At 39.1% G+C, this 22,562-nt stretch overlaps 1 protein-coding gene across 1 annotated transcript in view; it reads left to right on the top strand.

Moving 5' to 3' along the window:
- The first annotated feature begins 1,595 nt into the window (after window positions 1-1,595).
- glceb (glucuronic acid epimerase b) overlaps window positions 1,596-22,562 on the top strand; it is a 62,926-nt gene continuing 41,959 nt past the window's right edge. The window contains exon 1 of the mRNA XM_085405697.1: window positions 1,596-1,776. The gene's annotated coding sequence lies outside the window, so the exon portion shown is untranslated. The remainder of the gene's footprint in view (window positions 1,777-22,562) is intronic.

Raw genomic sequence — 22,562 nt, 5'->3', positions numbered from 1 at the left:
TTGTGAGCTAACTGGTGGATTGCTTCTTTTTTTATGAATGCACCTGTGATGGCTGCACTTACAGCCAAACAGTGGTAATATCACCATGTTAGTGTAGAGGCTTATAAGTAACCTTGCATTCACATTTCTTTCTTTAAATATAAGAATTTATTTACAGGACAATAAATAACTGGTTTTGGTTTAGAATTATTCACATATCCACATAACACTGCATTCTAAAATAAGTGTAAGGCAAATGCCATTAATTAATTGTGCAGCTTAAAATGTTATAATGCGATGTGATGTGCTGGTTGTGGTTTGCTTACTTTAGATGATCCTGTTCATTGACTTCTAATTCACCAAAACAAAATCATTTCAGTATTCAAACCATAATGAAAGAAAAACATACAGGATCTTTCTACATGTTTTTTAAAAAAACAACAAACAAAAAAAAACAGAGCTGACTGAATTTTAAACATATTTTTAGATGAAAGAAGGGCTGAAGATGCTGGCTTGCTAATCTTAAAAGTAAATTTAAAAAAATAGGAAGAATTTAAAATAAAAGAAATCTGGATTCCTCTGAGTCCACTAAACTATTAAGCACCAGTGGACTGGAGAATCTATACCTGATTTTAATGAGCATCCACAACTAGGACAGCTAAAGCTACTGAGACTGCATTAGTGCCCGTTAAGTTAACTGCGGGGATATGCGACACTCACAGAGAAAATGTGAGAATGCTCAGATGTTGTTTTTTTTTCCCCATCAGAGAGTGGTGCAGTCTTGCATCATGCATGTGCTGCACTCTGGGTTCCTTTTGCCTATGATGATATCATCTTCTTTTATTCTTTCTCACGTTGTACTTCATAAGACATGGGATATAGTGAAGATGACTGGATTTCTCATTTATTTAATGCTTTACTGAAATACCCTCATGCAGTCTCTTGTAAAAGATATTAGAGGTCTAAGAAAACTTAAATAATCTCATCTAATGTAACACATCTGAGAATTTCATCAGTGTTTCTTCATTCTAGTCAAAAATACTGCAGTGCATTCTTCCTCCGTCATTTACATTATGTAGAACAGTTGCTTTATAATTCTTGTGTCCTTTCTCTGCATTGCACACACCTTATAGGCAACCTGAGGCTGTTTTAGCTATCAACTGATGCAGTTCTCCACATTTTTCTATGTGCAGATTGTAGCAGTTAGGCTTTTGATTAATGCAGTGTTGCCTTAATAATAATAATCACTTGGTCACTTATGTTCTTGTTTTAGTATTTTATTTCAGGTAGTTTTAAAAAAATGATTTGCCTAATGTTAGTTGCATTAATAATACTAATAACAATGCTAATAATAATAACAATAATAATAATAATAATAATATGTAAAATGGGTTTCAAGTTAGTTAAAAGGTATATTAACTTTAGAAAAATAAAAATGCTTATTTTATTTTATTTTATTTTATTTGATAGAGAAGCAGACTGTCTCTCAGACTTTCACACAAACCCTAACAAAAACAAACGCTTCGCTCCAGCCGGCTACTGTGATTGGTCCGTAGACACCCCCGAGTTCTCGCCCTATCTCGCGATGCCAAGGATTCTTCCCAGTGAGAAGCAGACGCTGAACTGTATTCAGTCGCTGTTGTGGCTGGGAGGCAGCAGAGTCAGGCAGTATCTTTGGTTGACCGTGATCCAGCCAAAGGTAAAGCAGGAGTCTTTTAAACTGACCGACAAAGCGAAAAGAAGCTACTGACGTGTCTGGCCAAACTCCGACTTTGCACGACACCTTTCATCCTCCAGGTAAGGTTGCTACCTCTTTATCGTCCTGTTGGCTCCCGCTGTCCAGACACTCATATACAGGGCTAGCTGATATTTTCACAGTTGAGTTTTACACCAGCAAAGCAACATTTAAACCCCCCCCCCCCACCAGTCTTCGCGTCCTCTTCTGTCACATTTTAAGTTATCCTCGTAAAGCACTTTGTCGATAAGTCATGAAGAAAGCCTCCAGCTGGTCGGCGTGTGTTAACGGAACCAGAGTGTGTGTGTGTGTGGGGGGGGGCAAGCAGCAACTTCAAAGCTCACTGTCGACTCTGTCTCTGGAATGGATATCCCTGTTAGCTTGTATGCTAACGATACATCTGCTTAGTATAAAGTGACTTGGCTTGCTCACTAGCTAGCTGGCTAATTCGCTTGCCAACTCAACACAGTTCTGGGTTACTGTCCTGTCGATGAGGCGGTGGTGAGGTGGCGAGGCGAGGGAGCCATGGCAAGCTTTTTGTGAATGAAACTGACAAACTTAACTTGTTCACCGGTTAGCTAACCTGCAGGCATTGATACTTAAAGCGACAGTTCTGCTCTTGGTTTATAGTACCTTGAATAATTTTAAACCCACAAGTCTTTGCAACAGAATAGCGACTTTTAATGCTAGTACCTCTTAAGGTTCAAAGGAAGGTATCTTTTTGTGCACAAACTTATCTACAGAGATGATTTTACTCCACACATACCTCTAGCTGTGAGTTTGCTGTACACTAAAGATAAAAAACCAGCTATGTGTAAAAAGCCTTTTGAGGAGTAGAGAATAATCAGAGATTGAACTTAAGCAGCCTGAGCTCTCTGCTGTGGTAACTACACAGCTGTTAACTGTGTGCCTTTGTTATGGATCTTCTTTAAATGGCATGGGGTGATTTTAGGGAACTGATATGTTCATGTTGTTGGTTTTTCTACATACTCTTACAAATGTGTTTACTCCAGTCAAGAAAAATTACGAGCCAGATAAAGCTGTCGGAGGAAAGGAAAAAGGTCTGCAGATTATTTGGCCACAGTTTTAAAATGTAACTCTTAAAACATTTCTATATGGGCATTATTTTCATCTGTGCTGATTTTGAGATCATTGTCACCAAATTTATAGGTTTGGCCAGGCTCTACAGGCTCTACAAAGTACACATTCATTGTAAAACCAAACACACTAACATAAAATAAGCTGTAATATAGCAGTGACCGTGTTATATGTAAGACCCTGGGTGTGCCTGTTTTTCTCCTTGACGTGCTAGTCATGTATCCCGGAATGATGAAGGGGATGGAAGGAGAATCTCTTATATTTTGTTTTTGTATTTTAAATGTTTTTTGTGATTGCCCAGAGGAACGGTTATTCCTGTAATAAATGTCTGGTTGTTCAGGAAAATTTTTAAATAAGTAAATTTTAAGATGCATTTATTTATTAAATGGTGGTTGCATTGTTGCTTAGCATTAAGACTTAGTCTGTTGTGTTTGCATGATATGGTCAAGAAAGGCACATATGCCTGTTGAACTGAGCATGGAATCTGGCATATGCACCAGCTGCCTCTTTAAATGGTGTGCAGACTCTGCCTACATGGTGTACTGCATGTGTTTATGCAAGTGCGTGCCAGTATTCAGGATCTCCTACTAAAAATCTCTGCCCACTTTGGGTGTGTCTCTTCCTTTCTGTTTGATATGATGCCGAGAAAGAGCCAGCCAATACCAGTCTACTCCACTTTGAACAGTTTTCTGCACTCTAAGTGTTAGAATAGGGACTGATGTTTAGTAGACTCAAAAAAGGATGTTTCTGAGAAAATCGTAAGTGAAACAGCAGTTGTCATGTGTGTTTTGTTCATGCCGTACTGCTCTCTGCTCCCGGGTCACTGTGTAGAATTATGAACCAACACTCCAAATATGATCATGGTCAGTCCTGTGTTGACAAAGCAGTTTGAGCTACCTAGGCGTAGACTAAGTGTAAGATCTTTGAAATCATCATTTGGTATTTGGTGATGAGACAGCAGGACATTGTTTTTAAGTATTACAGAGAGAGCTGCAGCGGTTCAGACTGTGTAGGTTATTTATCCCTCCTTGAACTACTGCCGGGAGGTTCTTTTCAGTTGTCACTGGTTATGCCCCTCAAGGCCTACTGGATTAATTGATCACTTAATGCCTAGCATGTCACAGACCTTGACATGCGCTATTGCGTTGAAACAATCAGAATTATTCTCTTCACCTGTGAGATGTCATAATGTTTTAGCTCATGTGTGTTTGACACTGAATTCGTACTACCAGTTGTCACTTGTTAGCAGGGAGTACGACTTTGCAAGCAGTTTAAAGTGAATCCTGGCACAAATAATAGGAGCTGATGGCACATCCATTAAGAATGAATATTAAGGAGACCTACTGTCTTCAGAAATTAATAAAAATGCATATTGATTTGTACATTTTTTTTGTAATTGTTGGAGGAGGGGTAGATAGCTATTTAAAACTCTGTTATTACTGGTCACTTGTGGTTATTCCTCTGAAAGTGAAGGTAACTCTCTAGTATACTCTACACCCTGTTGTATATTCTCCGTTGTACACAGCAATACTATCATTCCTAAACTAAATCCTGCCAGTATATTTATGGCTCTAGCTTTAGTCTTATTGATCTAGCATGCAGTCATACTGCATATCGATTCATTTGTGTGAAAATGAGGATTTTTCTCTAAAGGAAATTAAAATCCACTTATCTAAATGTTAACCAGACTTATGGCATACAACCTGATTTACATTTAGATCGATGGCCCCTATACTGTGTTTATTCCCATGAGTGTTGTTTGTTTGTTTGAGGTTGTGAACACATCAGAGGACATTTGTGTGGCACGATTTTTCTTTTTTTACATGATAGATTTGCAACTAGGGCTGCGCGATATGACCATAATCTCATATCCCGACATAAGACATTTCTCATCCCGATAACGAGATATATCACAATTCTGGGCAACTAGACTTGTGTGAAGTGTTTTCAGCTGGGTGTTGTGTACCTGGAGTTGATTTTTTTCTTATATTTTAGATAGAAGTTGTAATGGCTGTCATTTTCTTTGAGAGTGCTTATTACACGGCGTGCTGGAGGGAAAAGCTTGTTCTAACGTTTGAGTGTAAGGTTTATTTTGAGCACCTGGTGGCTCTTTTTTGCTTCTCATCCATAAACTCTGTCCATACTCTTTCACGTGATTGTTGTGTTTGTGGTAGAACAGGTTGGGGACCGGTTTGCGGCATAGTTTGCATAGCACAGTTTTCTGGTCCGTGTCAGAGTTTTCATAACCAAACCTTGTCCATGCTACAGAGGTAGCTGCTCGTTTGGGAGAAAGGTCCTTGATTTGACTGGTCCTTCTGTTTGGAGCTACCTGGTTCTGCCTCATCATCACTGGCCATACTTTTATACTCTGGTGCTGCATCCACGTGGTGACCATCCAAATGATGAAAAAATATTGCAGTAAACGGTGTATTCTGCAACACTACGAAACAAACAATAGATGTTTTAATTTTGTCATCCGATATATTTTGTCATATCGCACAGCCGTATTTGCAGCTCATGTTCAGTGATGAATGCCCTTACCCATTTTATATGGGTTAAAAATCTTTGAATTTCATACTTTGTTGAAATGTCTACATAGAGGACTTATCTTCTTTTTTTCAGTCAGTAAATGTAAAGTGTGGACGCCACATAAAAATGAGATGCTGGAAATCCATTTAAAAGCATTTGCAGAAGCAGGAAATTCATCATAGTAAAAATTTATCCTTTATGTTGTTGTTGATTTGAGTGCACTTTCAGTTCTGTCAATGAAAATGTTGACATGACACAGATGCAGTGGAAGCCCCTGAAAATGCAAAGTTATAGTTCAAACCTAAACTGAAATACGTTGTGCAGTTATCCAGAAACTTTATCACCTTATTGTGGCAGCTATTCTGTCATCTTTGCCAATTGACATTCATCCCCTTCTAAAGCTTGGGGGCTACGTGGTTCCACTTGGTGCTCTGATTTTACATACAGTAAAGCAGTATTAGTGTTGGTACATTTTCAACAGAAATTAAAGCTTGCTTATTCCGAATTATAGATGTTTTCTACAAAGGCAGTTTTTCCACGTGAATTCCGGATAGTGTCAAGAGATTATTCTCAGACACAATCTCATGAATGGAAATTGAGCATTTGGATTACAGTGGTTCTTTGGTGGGGCATCGAGGATGTACAACACATGAATCCCACTGATTCACTGTGAAGTTTTTGGATAGTTGCCTGCACTATTAGGCTCCGTTACACACACTCTGCAATCAGAAGCTGGCAGGGTTAAAAGTGTGTTTAGTGTCCAGTCTGACTGATTCAGACATTTGGGTTCTTATGTACACCTCTGGGTGATATCTGGAAAACTTCAGGGCTGCTGCATATGCGTGAAAACTCATTTAGTGACTAAAGCTGCTTAAACGTTAACGGTGCCTCAGTCTGTGCCAGCCAGCTGGTGGGAGTAAGCAAACAAACAAATGTGAAATGGTGCCAATTAATAGAAAAGAAGTAGTTTGTATATTGTTGTTTAAAAGCCAGCGAGGGTGTATAGAAATGTGCCTACATGGTTAAAGAAATAAAACCATATTCCGTGGAGCGTGAATTCATACTATTTTTGAGCTGTGGCAGATTGCAGTAACGCTGGCAGAAACTGCCAATGTGCTGATTACAGTCAGCCAATCAGAACAGAGAGCTGATTTAAAAAAAAATCCTATAGAAGACAGGAGATGGTGTATATACTAATATTTGTGCAAATATGTGATCACTGTGAATGAAATTTACAATGTAATTATTTAACCCTTTATGACCTACCATAGAACCAAGTCCGCCAGAGCTTACTTTATATTTTTACATGCTGTGGAGCCATTTTTGGGAGCATTTCAAGTTGCTATACATCAATACAACCATTATAGCCCAAATTTTAATAATATGTATGCATTAAGTCCATAGTAACTACATAAATTGCAAAAAGTGCAATAAACTACAAAAGAAAACTACGTTTTTTTTGTTAACATATATTTCTACTTAGAGAAATTTAAGAGGTTTATCTCTCAAAACTTTAAATACAAAAAAGTTGCAAAAAATAGTTTACAACAACAGGAAATTTATTTTGAGTGTCTTCATGGTTTTATTTTTGAGATACACCAATTTTTATATACTGCAGAAAAATCGAAAAACAATCCTATAATGCAAATTTGCAGAGAAAACAGCACGTGCATCAAAATAAACTATTTAAAGCAGTGCAATTTGAGTTCTAAGCATCCTAGAAACTATTCAGAAAAGTATAGAGTCAAACATGACTTATAAAAACACCAGTAAAGGCTTATAAGGCCTACAAGTAAAAAATTATATTTTCCGCGAAAATGACGTCACTTCCGGTTTTGTGGAGGTAATGGCGGACATGCGATAGTTCGCACTGACGTCTATTTCAATGTAGGAAGTGTTCCGAACAACTGATCGGATCGGCAAAGCCCGTTTCTGGAATATGTTTTTGTCCCTGCAAGCGCTTTTTATGCAATTTTTGCAAAGCTTTATGTGGAAGAAAACCGTGACCTAGGACAAGCTGATGGCATAAGATGTAAGTACAACTCATCTGGTTTCATATGCAAAAAAATTATTGCGCTAGCTTATGTGGTTCTGGTTCTACCGGGATTTAAATATAGTTACGCAAAACAGAGCGTGCCTGCTCCAACCGGCTTTAAAGGGTTAAAATCCATGAAGCACTTTCAAAATAATCCTTTAGTCGCTTGTGTTGATCAGACAGCTTTACCTGGCTCACTTAGATGCATTATTGCTTTTTCTTGATGTAACGCAAAATGCACCTTCTCATAAGTCACTTCTCCAGCATGATTGTGTTTTATCCACTTTTCCACTAAAATATTCAGATATGCATGCACCCTCTGATCTCTTAGCATGTTTGCATTTTCTCCAGTTTCTGGTGTCCTCTGACAGAGCCTACTCACCCAGCCCACAGAACACCAGAGCTGTTGTTCATATGCTAATCTACTGCACTTGCAACAAATTCTTTCTGAACTCTTTGTTGAACCCACATTCCACCATTTAGTCCCTTGTCTCCAGTAAATATTAAACACAGTGTCCCGTCTAGGGCTATCTGCTGAATTCGGTACCCTGCAATTTTATGTCATTGTGCTTTGATTTATTGTTGACGTCTGTCCTTCCACAGCCATTTCGATCTCTTCTCTGATGAGTGCCCTTAATCAGCACATTTTACCACACTGCCTGGAACTGTCAAGTGTCCTTGTGGCTGAAGTAGAAAAGTGCAGAAAGCTGTTAAATGATAACAATGTTTTACACTGAACTCTACTCATTTGTCATTCTTTTTTTTTTGTGGTAGGGGTTTCACAGAGAGGGAGTAAAGTGGAAACCAGATATCTATGATGCTTATTATGCTTAAAATTGAGACCAATCTGAGACTACTTGTGTTCGATCTATCTGCTGTTTGTATTTTGCTGTTGCATGTAAATAAATAATATTCCACATTATTTTACTAGTTCAAGTCCAGGCATGTCTATCTCTACGAAAGACGACAGCAGCTAAGATCTAAAGGCTGGGTAGTATCTCCCAGAACTTGTTATTAGGACATGTGGTCCAGCCTCATTGAAAATCAAGTGTTTATAGTTGTGAGTCATACAGAAGGGGGAGGGTTGTGGAGATTAGATATTGTTCAAAAACAGCCGTGATGGTGGGCATTTCCAGGCAGTTGCTCTAGAGAAACATGCGTGTGATATGTGCCGGTGTGGTGAGTGAGGAAAGAGGGCTGGATTCAAAGGTCCAAGCAGCTTTTTCTTCATCTCCACTCCAAAATTTCTAGTTTCTGTCAAATTTCTTTCTTTATTTTAACAGAGCGCTGATTTTTATTTATTTTTTTAACACAAAGCATAATTTATTAGTCTTTGCACACAATATCAAGTTAAAACTAAAACTGGGGGTTATCTTTCAATTTACACACAGTAAAAAACTTGAGCTGTCACTTGAGAAGGCATCATGGTGGAAACAAAAGAAATCAGTTTAGACTTGAGAAAAAACAATTGTTGATGCTCACGAAGCAGGAGATAGATATACAAAGTTATCACATCATTTCAAAATGTCAAGAACTGGAGAGATAGAAGTATCCTCAAGAAATTCAAATTAAGCCACACAGTACAGAACAAGCCTGGCTGAGGTATGAAAGGAATGATTTCAAATACTCTGGAGAGAAAACTAATGAGAGATGTGTCTAAAGAGACCAGAACAACTGCCAAGACGTGAGTGAAAGACTTCGGCAAACAGGAGTTGTAGTCTCAAAGAAGACGGTTACAAAAAATCCTACAAAGGAATGTACTGTGAGGTTGCATACCAAGAAAAACTCTACTTCTGCAAGAAGAGACACCTTCAACCCTGAATGAAGTATACTGAGGGCAACCTGGAGAAAGATTATGCATACTGGAAGCTCATCCTTTGGTCAGATGAGATGCTACTAGAGCTGTTTTCCCAAAGAAAGGCTGCTTATGTTTGAAGGGGGGAAAAGGGAGCGGTGCACTATCCAAAGAACATCGGCCCCAAAGTAAAACATGGTGGAGGGAGTATTATGATATGGAGGTGCTTCAGTGCATCTGGAACTGGGAATCTCGTCAAGGTGAAAGGAATAAATCAATAAAGAAGGATATGTGAGATTTTGAAAGAGAACCACAAATAGTAACAAAACTGGGTCTGTGTTGTTACTTTGTCTTCCAACACGACATAAACCCCAAACATGTGTCAGCCCTGGTCAAGAACTACGTCAAGAAGACCAAAGGAAATGTTATTGACTAGACTGTCAAAACCCTTATTTGAATCCCATTAAAAATCTTTGAGGTGAACTATAGACTAAGGTCCATGCCAGACCATCGAATCCGGAGGAGCTAGAGATTTGAATGGGCAGCAAATGCTCATGAGACGTGTGTAGGACTTGTTAAAAACTACAATAGATGACTGCAGGCTGTTATCCAGCAACAAGGATACGCGAATGACTGTTAGCATCAGCTTATGAGTTTGACTCTGGTAGTTTTTGGTTTTTGTGAAATTTTGTTTCTCTGCGCAAAATAGTGTAAGCAAAATAAAACTTAAGATGTTAGGAAAACTCTGTTAAAATTCCTTGCTCTGCTTAACAGCAATAATTCAGTTCTCTGTAGCATGTGTGGTGTTAAGGTGATATTTTTCCATCAAATATGCAGCTCACGCAGACCACACATCCATGTAATATTTAGGTGTTTAACTGTATAACAGTCATCAACCTGACTATTTAGAGCTGGTTGTGTGGCATTTCTTCAAAAATCTCTGCTGTCTGAGCAACATTTGATTTCAGACTTCCACACAAGTCCTCCCTACAGCATGGCAAGGCATTGTAATTTTTTGTTCTTTTGGCTTGATTATAGCAACAGTCAGTGTGATGAGTCACTCTTACACGTTTCTCATGGTTTCTGTCAGAAACACAAGTGATGGGGAAAGCCAGCGCAGATGGGGAAATATTTGCCACATGTATAAAAGACTTCTTATGCTTATGGCAACTATCATTGTTAGCATAGCCTCTAGTGAAGTGCAGCCACACTTTGAACATTTAATTCTCTATAATTCCCAGTAAAATCAGTGTTTGTGCAGTGCTTTTTTTTCTTTTTTCTTTTTTTTTCTTTTGCAAATTAAAAACTGAGTTGGTGAGATAACTTGTCTCCAGAACAGTCCTGTCTTTTAAGCCTAGTAACTTTAAAAAATTTAAGTATTTAGAGCATGCTTCTGTGGTGTTTATTGACCATTCAAAGCACTTCACATCTCAAGCCATATTCACCCATTCACATAGCACTTTATTCTGTGCATACAGGTTCTACCCACACACCACTGGATATATCTACAGCAGTTGCTGGGGCTTGAACCGCTGACCTTCCTGATTAGTGTATGACCCCCTTTAAATACTGAGCCACAGCCACCCACTAACATATGAGCCTTGTGTAGTTGTGATCTACATGTCTATCTGTTAAGGTAACTGCATGGAGTTTTGACTCAGACTATAGTTGTTTCAAAAAACATAAATTGCTGAAAAAGTCATGGAAATTTGCATTTAAGTAGTATAAGTGATTATATATTTATATATTTTTATACTAGTCATAACTTTTTGTGGAGATTAATTGTTTGTCTTGACATTAAGTAGTCTTGTGTGTCAGACTTCAATGTGAGTTGTAGCCCGAGATGTGGACCATGGAAATGCAGATTTAAAAATGTCTGGCTTCATGGGTATGGATTGATTCCAGGATAGACAATTGGTAAATTGTGGAAGTAAAAAGGTTTGACATATCAAATATGGCCAGCTAGCCATGATCAAGAAGCCTTTCCCATATTGCAGCTCTGCACAGACAGACTCTCGTCTTCATCACTAGCCGTGTTTTCTTGCCATCTGCCATCAGGTGCTATTAGAGCTGGGCGATATATCGAGTTTTTAAAAAATATCGATATATTTTTATACGAGATATAAGATGTGACAATATCCTTTATATCGATATAGTCTATGTTACGTTATAATTATACTTGCGGAGCCGCAAGTTTGCCTCTCTTTCGTCCACTTTCGTCTTTACGCAACGTTACTCGGCCTCGCCTCTCCTTCACTGAACACAACTCCCCCCTCCTCCCCCATCGCTTCACCTGCAGGAAGCGACAAGATGGACACGGCAAATCTCCGTTAACGAGTTACTGCGCATCGCCCTGTGCGTGGGGCTGGACGGCGTCAACGTGTTAGCTAGCTAACCACGCTAACGAGCTAACCACGCTAACGCCATGCAGCCCAGAGGTGATGCACGGACTAAAACCCTTTCATTTTCTCAAAAGTTGACAGCGCGCCTTATGTATGAATTCTGGTTGTGCTTGATGGCCGTGAACCGATTTTATGTGGTACACGGCGCTCAGCAATCTGTCAAAAAATGTTTTAGTACGACTTTGGTAAGCTACGGAGCTGCACCGCTTGATGGATTGTCGGAGCATTACGGCTGAGCCTCGCGGAGCGATACGTACTGTGCTTCAACGTAATATTACCCTACTGTGTATAAGGACCGTAAATGTCATCTGTTAAGAGACGTGGTTGCGAAGCGGATTACAAACTCCAGGCTGTCAAGTCACGCAGTACAAGTTGGGAACAGAGCAGCTGTGAAATCTGTCTTTGTTATTGTGCTCAGCGTCTTTTAGTTTACATTTTGACTGCACATTTGTGAGCTTTTTGTTATGCACAAAAACAACATTGTTTTCTTTTATTTATGGAGCATTATTATTTAATAAATGCTCATAATTTATTTTTGAGTAAATTTTATGTACATCTGCTCTATGTTAATAAAAGTGCCTGTGTGACATCTGGGACACAGCTTTGACTAAGAACTCTCTTTTTGTTCTTACTTTATTGCTTTAAAAAAAATATATCGAGATATATATCTTATATCGCCATCCAGCTAAAAAATATCGAGATATGAATTTTGGGTCATATCGCCCAGCCCTAGGTGCTATGTCCAGAAACAGAAATAATTAGCTACCTTTAGTGACTTTGGTCACTAAAGGTAGCTAATTACCGGTAGTATAGGTTAGGTTAGGCCTGCACAGTTAATCACATTTTAATCTTGGTCATGGTTTTGGTTTCCCAGTTAAATGAACATGATCATGTGATGCTAAAAATGCAGGCTCCACCAGTCGAACACAAGGCAAAAGGAAATCAAGTGGTCCCACCTGACTGCGTGTCTGCATATCCATACCTAGCTGTTACTTGCATCATGCATCTTTAAGTTCCACAGACTTCTCTGGAAGAGTAACACTACAATAAAAGACACATTTATGGAACAAAATTCATTTTTGGCACAGCACAAGGTGAACAGATCGTTTCATGACGTTCGATCTGTTGTTTGGAAATGCATTAGACGTAGCACAAGGTATGTTAACCAGGAGTAAATCGTATGCAAAGAGTGCTGTAGAGCTGTGTCCTCGCTGCAAAGAAGCATAAATAACTCATCATCCACAAAAAAAAACCACACTTCAAACTGTAATATAATTAATTCATGAAGTCCAAGAAAAACAATGGAATGATTGCTAAGATGAATTGTCCCAACATTTCATATCCACATTGAGCTCACGCAAAGATGCACTGAAATCACCAAAACAGACACATTTCATTTGGCCAAAGATGTGTTTTCACTAAACTTAAAGAGCTTCAGGAAGACTGTCAGCGTACTAAACAAAAGGGGGTCGTCATCTTGTACTGTTTCTGTTCCAGAGTGGAAATACCTGTGCCGTATGTAAAACAACGCACAGGAAACGGAGAGGGGTGTCATGGCTGTTGAGTACTTTGCTGCCAGTGTTATTCAGATCCTTCATTCATGCACAATAAATGGAGGAAATGAAGAATTTGCATTTTGCTTTTAGGAGATGCGCTTGGGTCAAGATTATTTTATAAAGATGAAATTACAGGAATGTAACATAGTGTAAAGGGGAAAGTGGTGCCCTGTTGATTTAAATTTGTTTTTCTTTTTAATTATATTTTATTTTGATGCAGAGATTTGTACAAATGTGAAAGCAGAGTTCTGTGTGAGTGCAATAAAAAAATATATTTTTAAATTTAAAATCAGTTAATCACAATTGTGACAGATTATCATGATCTCTGTATTGATCAAAATTATAATAATTTTAGCCATAATCAGTTTAATCAGCTTACTATGATGATTGTGATCTAAACTTGTATGGCATTAATGGAGGAAAAAAGTCATGCTCAGTGGAGCTGCAATACCAGGATTCACCAAGATAGCAGGATTAAATAAAGAGCTCGATTTTAATCTAAGGAGCTAGAAATATAAATGTGTATAATGAATGTGGACCATGATTTCTACCCTGAAAAGGGAGAAGAGGGTCGTTTTATTTGCTGACATTTACAGATACTTCAGAATGTGTTGTCAGGAAATCTTGGATGCTATGACATAGTTAAAGAATAGTCATGAAACTGTGCTGTTAAAGTGTGTAAGAACTGTGTAGTAAGCTCACCATCATTACCTTCATAGAAAAGGCTTTAAAGCTGAGGTTTATATGCAGTCAGAATAATGGCAAGGAGCACATGTCTAAAAGGGTCTTTCCTGCTGCTCTAGCTACTATCTCCCGCTGGGATTTTTGTCTCCAATGCAAGCAAAGCTGGGTTTTCCCACAGTGTTTAATAATGGGCTAACACACAAAGGTCTTCTCTGTGCTGGATGCATGGTTGATGCTTCCAAAACTCTAATCCCTAACGTGTAAAATCTACCCTCGTCACTGGGATCCAATCCTCTGATAAGCGGCTGACTGATGATTGCACGCTGGAAGGTGGAGGATCATTTGTCTCTTTTGTGCAGTTCATGTTTGGGTATTCAGCGCAATAAAGTTGAAAGAAAGCCCCCCTGATTATATGATTGTATGTAATAATCTCCAATTTTCAGATCAGCACAGTCAGATTAAGCAATCAGTCACAAATTCTTGCAGTGATCAGGCCAAGAGACTCGGCAGGCTGCACAGTGGACCCCTACCTGTCATAGTTTACTGTTGCGGAAGTGCCAGGGACTGATCTCCACCTGACAGCACTGAGATTCATCCTTTTACTGCTTTGCCATAGTTACACTTGAGCAGTGAAGCCACTTGGTGCTCTCTGTCCCTCTGGATCAGTGCTCTGAGATGAGTTTGTTGAACCTTGTTAGAAAAGGCAAGCCATTTGGGCGTGCAAGTTTTTTGGTGTAACGCCTTGTTGCAAATTCTGTAAATTATGTTAAACTGTTTTGTTTTTAATTGCTTGCACCTTTACAATGACAGTTTCTGTGAGTCTTCAGCATTCATGTTTATGTTTTTGTAGCCTTTGCTCTTTGTTCGTTTTAACAGTGGGTTGAGGGGGTTGGGTTGGCCCAGTCTCTCTGTGGGACACCGCTGTTGCTTTGCCCTGTGACCTCCACAGTACACCCAACCATAGCCTGCTTCAAAGGCAACACGCAGACAGCTTATATTTGCATTCTTTGGAGCCGTAACCCTCCCTTGGGCACTTTCTGCTCTATCCCTCCGTCCCACCAAGTACCACCCTGCAGAGCTAAAGAAAGTGGGCCTGAAAAAGAGACACAGTCTGGTCATCTTCTGCACTTTACTTTTGAACTGTCTAACATTAATTTAGCATTATAGATGCAGATCGGATTAAAAGATGGTGGGTTCAATCAGGCTTTCCAAGGAATTGTAACACTCTACAGGGAGCGAGTTGCTCTGGTTGGCTGGCTCATGATCCTGTGTGGTGTGCTTGTGCCTTCGCCTTCTGTCCCATCTTTTATCAATACTCAAACCAAACAACCCACTGCCCACCACTTTTTTTTTTTTTTTTTTTATAGTCATGAGTTAATCACACATTTAAACTAGCAATGTAGCATTGTTCTTGTCTCTTGCCTTACTCCAAGTGCCTTTCCAGTGGCACTGCATAGCAATGCCATTGTGTTGTGTCTCAGCTTGTGTTTTGAGCAGTAAAAGTTAACAATGTCTTTTGTTTTATACTAACAGTCCAAATGCTTCTCACTTCACTTTTACTCACTACAGCCATTCACTTGTTCAAATAATTGTAATGAAACCGAGGTTAAAAAAAACCAAACGGAGAAAAAATAACTTGGCACGAGCTGCACAAACAGCATGTTTGTCGAGGCTTCCCTGGGCTGGTGGTATTTGTGCCAGGGCAGTGTGTGTGTGCTTTTCAAAATCCCCTTTCTTTATAACTTTGTGTTAATTGTGCACTCAGTCATACAGAGTTTGAATAGCCCATTCTTTTACCTTATTTTGTTATAAAAGAAATGCACAAGCTTGAGGAAAATGGCTTGAATAATAATTGGCAACACATAAAGCAGTGATTCACTTGGCTCTTGCTCAAGAAGCATCTGCAGGAAGTGTTGTTTGTGTTAGTATTTGATTGATATTGAGAGTTGAACATACTTGACTTGTTTAAGGTCTGCTATTTATGCGCAGAAAACTGATAAACTGCAACAAGTTTGAGACATTTTTCAAGCAAAAATGCCAAATGTTTCCTAGTAGTAAACTAAATATATTAGCATTTTATTTTTTAATAATGAAAGTGGTTAAGTAGTTTAATATTCTCGAGTAATTTATTCTTCTTTTTTAAAGGATTTTTATGGACAGAGTGAATGACCTCACAGTCAAGTTCTTGCACTGTCTCTTGTAGTAACAAGCAAAAGTCTGTGTAGCATTACACTGGCTCTTATCAAAGCAGGTGCAAGAATAATTTAAGGCTACAATTGTATTTGTGAGAAATTCTTTTCCATCCAGCTCGATAATTGAAGGGCTCAGTGCATGAAGCTTGAGTAGTGAAATTTCCCTGGGCTACCATTTTGCATTCACTCTCATAAGAGCTATCCACTCTAACTACCCAATGTGGATAAAGAATGTCTTAGTTAATTGTTTTAATAGCCATCTTTACAACTCGACACCCTCCAATATTGCAAAACTGGGAGACTCAAAAGCTGTCTCATCTTCCCCGAGCAAAATTAGCCTTCCGTGACCTTCCTTCGCTATGCCCCTGTGACGTTCACGCTTGATTAGGCCTGCAAATGAAGTTTTCCTTCTTTTAGGGCAGGAAGCACGACCTTGGGCCGAGAGACCTGTTAAGTCTTTATTGGATTGGCTGGACATACTAAGCTCAGAAGACGTCTCAGAAGAATTTAGTTGGACCTGCTTCATCAGCGCTTGTTTCATATTTTCATGGCTCTTTTGGAGCCTCATGTCTGAACACATGGTAGCAGGTAGCAGCCAAATACTTCAGATCAAGACTCAGTACTTAAGATCATAAGACCCCCAATTAGTCAAATTCCAAACTACTGATCTACCAGTTTTGCTGTGTTTTTAAATGTGAGCAGTCACTGAAGATATTTTTGATATGAGAACTAAAGTAGTTAAATGAAATGCCATTAATGTTTTTTATTTGAAATGCCAGTCACAAATTCTTCACTTAAAAAAAAACGAAACATGTATTCCAGCTTTCTGCAATTATATGCATGTACTAGAGATGGACCAATCCGATATTACGTATCGGTATCGGTCCGATACTGACGTATATTACTGGATCGGATATTGACGAGAAATAAAAATTGTAATCTGATCCATTAAATATCAAAAAAGCACCTCACAAAACTTGCGACATGGCGTAAATCGGTTCATAACCGTAGCACGTCGGAGCAGTGTGGTCACGTGATAGAGTGGCTGTGTGTATTTGTAGCCTCGCTACCAAACTAGCATTTCATCTCTGAGGAAGTTATCCCAGAGAGAAGTAAAGCAAGTGTGTAAGTTCATCTCTGAATGTTTGTAAAGCATTCCAGCGTTAAGCTTAACAACTGATATATGGAGCGACTGCCTCTTCTCTCCCTCTCCAGCTGCTACTTCAATCGTGAAACTGATTAATGATCAGCTGATCGGCTTTTCTGTCGCCAGTCCGTCTCTCTTGTTCGTTCATCGCCCACTTCGCGCCAGAAAGAGGAAACCAGCGGCTGAACAACAGCAGCACGTTTAACCTTGATAAGCTGTTGTTAGAATTTATTTAATATTACTTTCTACACCAGGATCTTTTTCTACGTAGCTGACGCTGGTAACTGTGCAGGGGCGGATCTAGCAAAGTTTAACCAGGGGGGCCGATAGGGCATTAACAGGGAAAAGGGGGGCACAAAGACATACACTTCTTTCTTATTCTCATTTAAAATGTCTAGCTTTTAATAAATAATTATCTGAATCTTACACCCAAAGTTTTAATCTTATGTAAAATATATAGAAGTCCATTACTGTATATAGTAACTGTTAAGTCTAATATACCCTAGTAAGCTATACTACTTTTTCCTTTGGGAAGATACCATCTGTGCAGTCTGCAATTCTGTTGAAGAAAGATGTTGAATCTATTTAATTATTCTTGAAAAAGAATTTATTTCTGTGCATTTTTTTTTCCACACTGCATCAAATTAAAGTTGATTATGTCGATTAAGCATCATGAGGTGGGGGGTGGTTCCCTATTTTTTTTTTTTTTTTTTTTTTTTTTGCTTGGAGTTTACAACCCTATTAGTTAGGTTGCTTAATATTTCTGCTAAGTACTCTTTAAAATACCAGAATAGGGAGGATGGAGTAGGTTTAAGTTTATTAGATTGATCAGTATTGCTGAACTATGAAATATTTTGGGTGCAGTGTATTTTTACATACAGGTATAACAGAATAGCTTTAGTGTTGTTGTTTATTTAAACTTGAGTATGAACTTATACAAAATGCAGCAAGATATTAAAAAACAGTTTTATTGATTACAAAACACACTATATCGGATTCATATCGGTATCGGCAGATATCCAAATTTATGGTATCGGTATCGGACATAAAAAAGTGGTATCGTGCCATCTCTAGTATGTACGCTGACAAGTGAATTTCGGAAAGCGCTGGAATAACATGTGGCAGCATGTCCAGGAACTGTGATAGAGCCAGATGCTTTGTACACTGGTGCACAGACCAAAGCTTTAGGCTTCCTAATTTACTTTCTGTTGCTATTTTCCCACATACAAATGAGCAGGACATTTTTCTTCTAATTTCAGCAGCCTCTGCACTAATGAGCTTCTGCTCAAACTGGCAGGCCAAAAAGGATTTAAGCTTGGGCTAACTAGTCATGTACAGGCAGTTTTTTTTTTTTTTTTTTTTTCTCTCTTCCCCCAAATATTACCACAAAATTAGGAAGGCATTTAACACACAACGGGGCAGCACAATAGCTGAGTGCGGAGCACTGTTGCCTCACAGCGAGAAGTTTTAAATATGTTGGCCTTTCTGCATAGTTTGTTTTTACTCCCCAGGAGTGGGACCCTTCTGGGGCCTCTCGTTTGCTGCAGTTCACCTTACCTTCTTGTGGCAACAGAGTCCCAGATGAACACTGCAAATCAGTGCTGGCTAGTGCACGTTAGAGGGAGGCTTACTGCATCTCTAGAGCTACACATGAAGAAGTGCAGCTGCATAAATAGGCTTGGCTTTACCATTACAGTACAGGCATGTCTCCTCTCCTGCTTCTCTGGTGCCTCTATCTACTTTATATCTGTCCCCATGCCTGACTAGCATATTTGCTATTCAGCTCAGCTCTGACAGCCCTGTTAGCAGTGACGGATGTGATGGAGCCTGGCTCTTTCAACGTCATATCTTCAAGTGACTGTATAGATCTAATCTATAAGGGACACTGATAGTAGTACCCAGGGAACAGCCTTGTTTGTGTGTGATGGTGTAATTAATTGATGCTGCATGTATGGATGATCATAAATAGACAGTTTGTTGACTAAGGGTTGTTTAATGGACTTTTTTGTGTAGTTTTTTTTGTTGTTATTATTTTTTTTGCGTCATTATCTGCAACTTTGTCTCTCTTTACTTTGCGTACATATACAAGAACCATTCAGAAAAGCAGCTGTAGAGCGCTTTTAGAAGTCAAAAACTCCCCTGATTACCTCTTTACAAGTTCACCTGCAGTTTTGCAACACTGTAAGATTTTTGAACACTTACTAGTCATTATTTTTCTTCAGGGGGTAAGAACTAAGATTTGTGGTATTGCATTAATGTTCATTTTGCTTTCATTCAGTGTTAAAGGGTTAGTGGATAATAATGGCAGTAATTACAAATGGAACAGCTTTCTGCTTCTACCATGGTAAAATTCCTTGTTTATGCTGGATGGTTAGTATCGCCTTTTGACATTTTAATTATCATCAAAACCATGTTTGATTAACATGCTTTTATATAACTCTGCAGACACAAAGTCAACAGCTTTCTCTCCCAGATGTAACTGCACAAGCAGTGTGGGTTTATTTTAAGGTTATAAAATATGGTGGAGATTTTTGGAGCCTTCTGAGACAAAGAAGTGCAAAGTTTGGTTGTTTTTCTAGATTGTGTTGAGGAGGACTTCTGTTGTATATGGAGGAGGGAATGGTTTGATTGTGTGCATACATCTAAGGGGATGAAATGGTATGCAACAGCGCTATAAATAACCACATTCATATGTAGTGACAGCTGCTCTGGAATTGTCAAAGAGCCTCGCCAATGTCCTACAATTAGTACATTTGGTTTTTCCTTTTATGTAAACCTGACTGTTCTAAGATGCCCCCACACACATTCAGACAGTTACCCTGACTGAGTTGGAAAAAGCAAAAACAAGCATACACACGCTTTGATCATTTCAATGAATCTCAATCTAACTTGCACATATACCAGTTTGGCTCATGTCTCGCATTCGCAGTTAAATTAAAAGTAATGTCATCATACATGTCATGTGTTTATACGTAACTTGTCTTGGTGTTAAAATACACAGTGAGAGAAGGAGACATTGTGGAGACACTGCAGATACTCTGCTTCCAGTAGACATTTGGACCATGACAGAAGTGTTATAGCCACACACATGGACATTCTGGGTTACAAACTGAGTTACAACATGAAAGACTTCTGAGCAGTGTCAACAGAACTGGCATGGCCTTGCTGTGCAATCTGTAAAGCTCGAACACTACGTTCCGTAATCCCCATAATTAAAAACCAACAGAATTACTATCTCCCTTATTCAATTTAAATATTTCTGGACCACTATAGGCACATATATCATGTGCGAATGAACTAAAAGAGATTTAAATTGCCTGAAAGCGGCAGAAGAAAATTGAGCAGAAATATCCACGAGCAATTGCATTCAAGGCAGAGAAAGCAGAAGATTGGCAGGACACTGCAGCCTTGACAGGGGTAATAATTTGCTTGGTAAGGCCAGTTAAAGGTAAACCTGCAGGATACGGTAAAGTCAAGGTCAGCTCGAAAGAGACATTTTTTAAAAATCACCTCAGGGCTTTTACTTTGCCTCTGAACAGCTTTTTTCTTCATTGCCACACGTTCAACCTCGTTGCTGGATGGCTTGCAGTCTCTTGGCATTTCTGTCAAATTCTTTAGCTGTGTGAGCCAATGCGCTTTACATATTAAATCTCACCGACTTGACCGTCTTAACTCTCTCTTCGGTTCTCAAACAACTTTGTTCCCTTAAAATTTAAAAGTGAGATTTTGCATATATTCCTGAAAGAAAGCCCTTTTTATTGGCAACAACCTATTTTTACTGTGACTGAAGGAAAGGCATATTGCAGGAGACGTGTTATTATGCTTAATCTAATCTCCTCCCAAAGCGATGGCAATTCTCTCAATGCAAAAGGGTGCTGTTATTAAATCAACATATTTGTCTTAGAGCGCACCAAGAAGCATGCTGTGCACATTCGTGTCTTTAAAGATTTTCAGAAAGATGTAACTGTTTCTGTAATTATTCAGGCATCTAGTAATCATTTCATTATTTTAATTATTTTTAAACAAACTGTGCTACCAGGCCTTAGATTTATGAATTATTTCACTGTGCTCTGCATTTGTATATTCCTTAAAGTGAGACTATATTACTTGAGTGTGTCTGATGACCTGAAACATTTGGTGTCCCATTTCCCCAATTTTAGTTTCTATTTCTGTCTCTCGCTTTCTCGTCTTTTCAGTCAGAAATCTTGACATTTTAAGGGCAAGACGCTCTGATTGAGGAATAATGATATATGCATATTCAGAACAGAGAGGGGGGAAGAATAACCTCTGCCTCCCTCCTCCCCGAGAGGCTCTTTGTTCTCCTGTCTTTATTTTTTCATCCTGCCATATCTTCTGGAGATTGAGCGATATATACCATCAAAGCCTTTTTGAAACTTCCCACTCTCTCCCAAAATCCTTTTTGATTTCCGACAGCACGAGCTGCTTAATATTCCAAACTAGTCGGTGGCCTTTTCAGAGAACTAACAAGGTTCTGAAGATGCAAGTCTTGTCTTCATGTGAAAGGCAGCTGGGGCACAGCCCTCCTCTTTTACAGAGCTCACACCGAGGTGTCTGTGCTGCGAACAAGTTCAGAGCTGTTCGTCAGATGTACAGAGCCCAGAAGGGAATGTTCTCATGTGATTTGTCTTTATACCACATCTCAGAAATCTACAAAGAGTCTGTAAAATGACCTGAAGACTGTGAGTAAGAGCTTTGCCATCCTACAACTACAGCCTGCATGCTAACTATGGCTGTTCGCTGTGGCATTGTAGGTGCATCTGTCTGTCATCTCTCCCTCTATTTAGACCTGAATTATTTAATAACTGGAAGGTGTTGTTAGCTGCAATCTTGCTCATTTTTTTTCCAAATCAAGATAAATCTGAATATGTCGATTCTAAGTGAGCAGCACTATCTGCAGTGACCTCTCGTGGACACCATAACAGTTCAGTTGTGCTAGATACTGAGATAATGAAGACTTGAGTTGTGTTAATTGCTGCTGCTTAACGTTGTTTGTGTATGTTTATTCTCTCATTCCCTAACATATCGCTGGTATCTAATGGTCCGCTCTTACTGTAAGCAGTGTTTGCCTGCTAGCATGAAAAACGGGGTTCACTACAGTCCTGACAGGCAGCCAGGGTATTTGCTGTGCTTCTAAAAACTTCCCAACTCTTATTTACTTTCATCTTGGCTTCCTAATGCAAGCTTGCTTTTTGCTGCCTCCCACTCTGAGACTTATCCTCTCATCCTGTTTTCTTCAGTTTAGAGTTGGAACGCAAATCAGGAGTGGCTCTCACAGAGTTTTCCAAGTATCTGTTTTGTATGGCTTGCGCAGTGACTCCACCTGCCTCCCCAGAGCCTGCAAGTTCTTGTTGCCTCAACCTTTAACTGTGTCACTCTGACACTGACATTC

Source organism: Rhamphochromis longiceps, linkage group LG1, assembly GCF_057381845.1.
Source record: "Rhamphochromis longiceps isolate RC_006_pf linkage group LG1, R_longiceps_female_GT1.1, whole genome shotgun sequence".
In the NCBI taxonomy this organism is placed as follows: Eukaryota; Metazoa; Chordata; class Actinopteri; order Cichliformes; family Cichlidae; genus Rhamphochromis; species Rhamphochromis longiceps.
This window is presented reverse-complemented; position numbering and strand designations above follow the sequence as displayed.